Source organism: Aegilops tauschii, chromosome 4, assembly GCF_002575655.3.
Source record: "Aegilops tauschii subsp. strangulata cultivar AL8/78 chromosome 4, Aet v6.0, whole genome shotgun sequence".
NCBI classification, from domain to species: Eukaryota; Viridiplantae; Streptophyta; class Magnoliopsida; order Poales; family Poaceae; genus Aegilops; species Aegilops tauschii.
The window spans coordinates 55,189,375-55,195,779 of record NC_053038.3 but is presented as its reverse complement, the minus strand read 5'-3'; positions in this window follow the sequence as shown (position 1 = coordinate 55,195,779).

Below are 6,405 nucleotides of genomic sequence, written 5' to 3'. Positions count from 1 at the left end.
CTAGTGCAAGTGGGAGACTGAAGGAAATATGCCCTAGAGGCAATAATAAAGTTATTATTTATTTCCTTATATCATGATAAATGTTTATTATTCATGCTAGAATTGTATTAACTAGAAACTTGATACATGTGTGAATACATAGACAAACAGAGTGTCACTAGTATGCCTCTACTTGACTAGCTCGTTGATCAAAGATGGTTATGTTTCCTAGCCATAGACATGAGTTGTCATTTGATTAACGGGATCACATCATTAGGAGAATGATGTGATTGACTTGACCCATTCACTACTAGAAAAAGGCTTACTAGTGGCGCACCAGTTTTGCCTACTAATGGCGCACTACTGGTGCGCCACTAGCACCACGCCACTAGAATATTTTAGTAATGGCGCACCACAGGTGCGCCATTAGTATCCCACAGGTGCGCCATTAGTAACTGGTATACTAATGGCGCACCACATGGAAGTGCGCCATTAGTAACAAATTTTTTAAAAAAAAATTCATTTTTTCTTAATCTCAGGTCACTATTTCACATATGAGATATCCAACACATATATATACAACAAGCATCCATATAACAATCATATCCAACACACAAGTTTCATCATATATACATACATAGCCAACACATAGTTCCATCGTTTCATATTACAAAAGTTTCACATTGTTCATCCAACACCGTTATCCATCAATTCACAAAAGTTTCACATTGATACAAAATAAAAACACAAATGGAAAAGAAGCACTCCATCCATGCAAGCTTCCGTGAATTAAATCAAATCTGCAAAATGATAAACAAGAAGTTAGAAGAAGAAGAAGAAGAAGAAGAAGAAGAAGAGAAGAAGAAGAAGAAGACTAGAAGAATACTAGAAGAAGAAGAACACTAGAAGAATACTAGAAGAAGAATAAGAAGAAGAATAAGAAGAATAAGAAGAATAAGAAGAAGACTATAAGCTTATTATGTAAACTTGATCATTTTGTGCGAACATAAGTAATTTTGGAGCTAACCTATAGGAAACTAAGCATATAAGCTCTCTAAGTTAGCATATTAGAGCCAACTTAGGTAAAATGAAGCTAACCTATGTCATTTTGGAAAAGAAGAAGAATAAGAAGAAGACTATAAGCTTATTATGTAAACTTGATCATTTTGTGCTAACATAAGTAATTTTGGAGCTAACCTATAGGAAACTAAGCATATTAGAGATAACATAGGTAACTAAGTATATATATATATATATATATATATATATATATATATATATATATATATATATATATATATCATTTTGGAGATCTGACATACCTGACATAGTTCAGTTCTCATTGTTCTTCTCCTTCTCCTTCCTCAGCCTGATGCGCCAAGAGCGGCGAGGCGCTGGAGGCAGCTGTGGGATGTAGTCTTCTACCACAATTGGCGTGGTCATGTCGCCCAGCTGTGGGATCGCCGGCGCCACCACCGGTGCGTTGTCATTGTCAGGCACCACCACCATCGCGAGGCCACCTTCAGGCAGGACGGGCACGCCCATCGCTAGGTCATCCTCAGCCACCACCATCTCTTGCCCATGGTCAGCCACCACCATCTCTTGCCCATGGTCAGCCACCACCATCTCTTGCCCTTGGTCAGCCACCACCAGCGCTAGGTCATCCTCAGCCTGATGCCCATCGTCATCCTGCACCTCCTCATCCCCACTCTGCTCCTCTTCTCCCCCACTCCAGTCCGGATCATCCTTCTTGCTGTCTTTGCTGCTGCCAGAATCGCTGCTGCTTTCGCTAAAGCCAGAATCGTTGTTGCTTTTGCTACAGCCATAATCGCTGCTGCTTTGGCTGTAGCCAGTGTCGCTGCTGCTGCTCCCATTGCCTGTCCAAATGCAACAATGGCCGTTAACAATCGATGTGAGACAAAACCAAATGTAGAGGAATAAGAAGAGGCAGAACGCACTGGCATCTTCGTCGTCAGCATAGCGCATGCGACACATAGTCGTGTTGAAAACCTTCATGATGAGCATTGTGGCGTCATCGTCGTACCTAAAGAGAAGAAAGTACCCGGTCCGTAGGTCGTAGGCACTATAGAACTTCTCCCAGCCACGGCACAGGTACATGTGGCCCTCCTCGATCACCAACTCCACGTCCCACAGCCTGCGAACCCCGCTGCCGGCCTGTCGGAGCTTCACATTATCTGGCGGATCTTCACCCAGCATGTTCATAAAAGTGTCAGGCGGCCTCTGCAATTTGGGACAAGGAGCGATGTAGCAAACAACGGATTTATCATAATGAGATGGGTGAAGGGGAGATCTCTCATTTTATATACCTGCCTCGTGGCTGATACTGAAGTCCCAAGTATGACACTGAAGAACTCGAAAGCATCCAACTCGTACTCCGGTGAGGCAGAGCGGCGGTGGCTGCTTCCCCCCACTGATAAGCAGCAGAAGAGACCAATTAGTACCCTTACAACATCACATTGCAAATAGATGAATTGTGTAGGTATGCATGGATTTAAGATTATTTGTTCAAAGCCAATTTGTCAATGATTAATATGATATCTCAATTTCCACCAAATAATACATTTGTTATACACCACATTTTCTTTTCCTTTGGAAAAGAAAAAAGCACACTGGAGATTTGCCCCCCAAGAAAAGTAATGGTATCAAAATGGGGCTGCTAAACTAATCTGATGTCAGAAATCCTCAATGGAACTGGTATTCCCACAGCACTGTCCTGCTTGTGTTTAGTTGGGATATTTACTATTATAAGCCACATCACTGTCCTGCTTGTGTTTAGTTGGGTAACTACATTCAAGTGAATGTATCTTTTATTGCAAAGCCACAACTTAGCAATAGATTCAAAGTTAACGATTGGCACCTAGAAAAGCATAGATTTTACTAGCTACAATACATTCAAAAAATAAATGATATACAGTTTGTATCTCTTTGCAATGAACACACTCTAGGGGTTTTGCCATCCCCCTTTTCCTTAGATTGTCACAAGTCATGATTTTGTTCTGGGAGAACATCCAAATGAAACCTTATACCCTAGGGGGCAATTTAATACTCCATACTACAGGAAGATACAAAGGTTGCACCCCCCCTAAAATTCACTAGAACATATAGAGATTTATAAGAGCAGGTCCCCTTAGATTCATGCTAGCTAGGCAGGACCTAATTGGGGTAATTTTTTCCAAATAAGAAAGAATTCTGCCTCTCCAACTAGATATTTTGGCTAAAATTTTATCAATAAAAGCTAGCAGATCTTCTCTGCCAATCTTGTCAAAATGCAAAGGAATTCCTAAAATACTTAATAGGGAAACCCCAACTATGCATTGGAAAATGTCCACAAATGGAGTGAGATCATTAACTGTCAAGTTAATAGGGATAAGAGTACACTTATGATAGTTAATTGTCATCCCAGCAATTTGTTCAAAACAGGTTAGAATCCATTTCAGATTCAGAGCAATTCCAGCATCATTTTCCAACAATAAAAGGGTATCATTAGCATATTGTACTCTTATAATATCACTCTTATAATGGAACTATTCTATGACCAGTTGAAGAGTAATATGCATGTTCAAACAGGAATAATAAAATTACAGTACTCGTAGGAGTAGAATATTTTGTACTTCTAGGATGTTTACTCTGTACAGGATTTTGTACTCCTAGGCCATACTCTGACGAAACTGAATTAAAAAAAGGCTCCAGAGATTGCACTTGCACGCACAGATTGTGTACCACGGTCGAGGGGAGGGAGGGAATGGGGAGGAAGGGTGGAGAGGGAGGAAGGAGGAGGGGTACCTGGGCGAGCGTGGCTGGTCGCCGGGTGGCGGAGGACGGCAGGGGCAGGCGGGGTGTGGGCACGTCGGGGCTGCGCACGCCGGCTGCTGCAGGGGCCCGAGGAGGCCCTCGCTCATCGGAGGGAGGAGGAGAGGAGAGGACGGCAGGGGCAGGCGGGGTGTGGGCGGCGTCGGGGCAGCGCAAGACCACAGCGGCGGCGGCGTCGCCGACGGCGTGCCGGCGCGGCGGACGGAGGGGGCGGAGCAAGGGGGCGGCGGCGTACGGTTGGGGTCGAGTGGGGGATCTGGCGAGGGAGGGAGGGAGGCCACAGTGCGAGGGAATAGGTGGAGTGCGGGATGTCTATCTAATGGCGCACCTCCCCCAAGTGCGCCATAAGTACGACGATAGCAATGGCGCACCTCACCCTGGTGCGCCATTAGAAATTACTAGCCCGACTGGTCAGGTTATATTCCACCTAACCCTATCTCCATCAGAACACGCCCACTAGCCCGACTGGTCAGCACGCAGCACACACACTAGGAGGTCCTGGGTTCGATTCCCAGGATCCCCAATTTTTGTTTTTATGCATTTAAAATGTTGTTTGATATTTATTTGTGTTTAAATATGTTCAAACTTGTTTAAATCATAACAGTAATATTTTTTATAAAAATAGTAATAATTTTTTTTAAATATCATCAAATTTATTATTTGAAAATATCATCAAATTTATTATTTGAAAATATCATCAAATTTGTTATTTGAAAATATAATCAAGTTTGTTTTTTTGCAATTTTAGTTGCATTCATTTGTGATGGTGGAGCGGGCCGGGGAGGGTGCGGGGGTTGCTCGGCGGCGGTGGAGCGGGGGAGGGTGCGGTGGGTCGTCGGCGGCGGTGGAGTGGGGGAGGATGCGGGGGGTCGACGGCGGCGGCCGGTGGAGCGGGGGAGATGGTGCGGGGGGTGCTCGGCGGCGAGGGGGGCCCGATCTGGCGAGGTGGGATAGCGATCGAGATGGAGGGGGATCGAGATCTAGTGTCCATGAAATTTAAAAACATTCATGAGTTCAAAAAGTGCCCATGAAAATACAATCGAGAAATGAAGACTACAATTTAAATATAATCGATCTTAGCTAGCTATCTGTTCACAATCTTCTTGCCCTTATTTTTCGTAAATGGAGTTCTTCTCTTGAACGGACGTCCTTTAGGTAGGGTGGTCCTGCTTCTTCTTGTGGTGTATGCTGATACTTCATCGTCGTCGTCATGTTCCATCTTCGGGTCACCGTACTTGTCGAAGTCTTGCTCATTGGCGACTCCATCCATTCCGATGATCTTCCTTTTGCCTCTCCTCACGACAACACGACTGGGCTTTGGCGGGTCGGTAATGAAGAAGCATTGGTCCACTTGGGAAGCCAGTACCGATGGCTCATTTTTCGCGGTGTCTGTAATGAAGAAGCATTCCGTAGTATCTGTCCTTGTCATTACCGGTGTAGGATTCCATCGTTACCCCGGAGTTCTGATAACCATCGCTCTTCATGTCCTTGTCCTCGGTGTAGAATGTGTAGCCGTTGATATCGTACGCCTCATACGTCATCAGGTTGTGCTCGGCGCCCTGTGACAAGGCGAATATGAGTTGTCAGAACGCATAGGGCTTGAGCAGCTCCCCGGAGAGCGCCTCCAGCCACGTCTCCTCCACGAGCAGCTCCGGACTCGGCGAGGCGGAGGTTGCGGCGCGCGCGGGCGAGGGCGAGGTTGGTGTCGGCCCTGCGGCGCTGCTCCGGCGAGAGTGGGGTGGGGTCGGAGGGGAGGATGGGGAGAGGGAGGCGGCGGGGCCGCGGATTGGGAGCGGACAGAGAGGAACTGGCGCGAGGGAGAGGGACGAAGGGGAACTGGCGAGGGAGAGGGAGGAATTAGCTATAGGGGGAACTGGCGAGGAAGAGGGAGGAATTAGGTATAGCATTCATTTGTGACGGTGGAGCAGGCCGGGGAGGGTGCAGGGGGTCGTCGGCGGCGGTGCAGCGGGCTGGGGAGGGTGCGGTGGGTCATCGGCGGCGGTGGAGCAGGGGAGCTAGGGTGCGGTGGGTCGTCGGCGGCGGTGGAGCGGGGGAGGGTGCGGTGGGTCGTCGGCGGCGGTGGAGCGGGGGAGGGTGCGGTGGGTCGTCGGCGGCGGTGGAGCAGGGAAGGGTGCGGTGGGTCATCGGCGGCGGTGGAGCGGGGGAGGGTGCGGTGGGTCGTCGGCGGCGGTGGAGCAGGGAAGGGTGCGGTGGGTCATCGGCGGCGGTGGAGCGGGGGAGGGTGCGGGGGGTCGGCGGCGGCGCCCGGTGGAGCGGGGTAGAGGGTGCGGGGGGTGCTCGGCGGCGAGGGGGACCGGATCTGGCGAGGTGGGATAGCGATCGAGATGGAGGGGGATCGCTAGTAATGGCGCACTGTTCCCTGGTGCGCCATTAGTAGTTTTGCAAAAAAATAAAAAATAAAAAAATATAGTAGTGGCGCACTATGTGGTTAGTGCGCCATTACTAGTTAGAACTAGTAATGGCGCACTGTGCCCTGGTGCGCCATTAGTATGTTTGGAAAAATAAAAAAAAAATTGTTACTAATGGCGCACCTTGTGTCTGGTGCGCCATTAGTGTCTTTCACACTAATGGCGC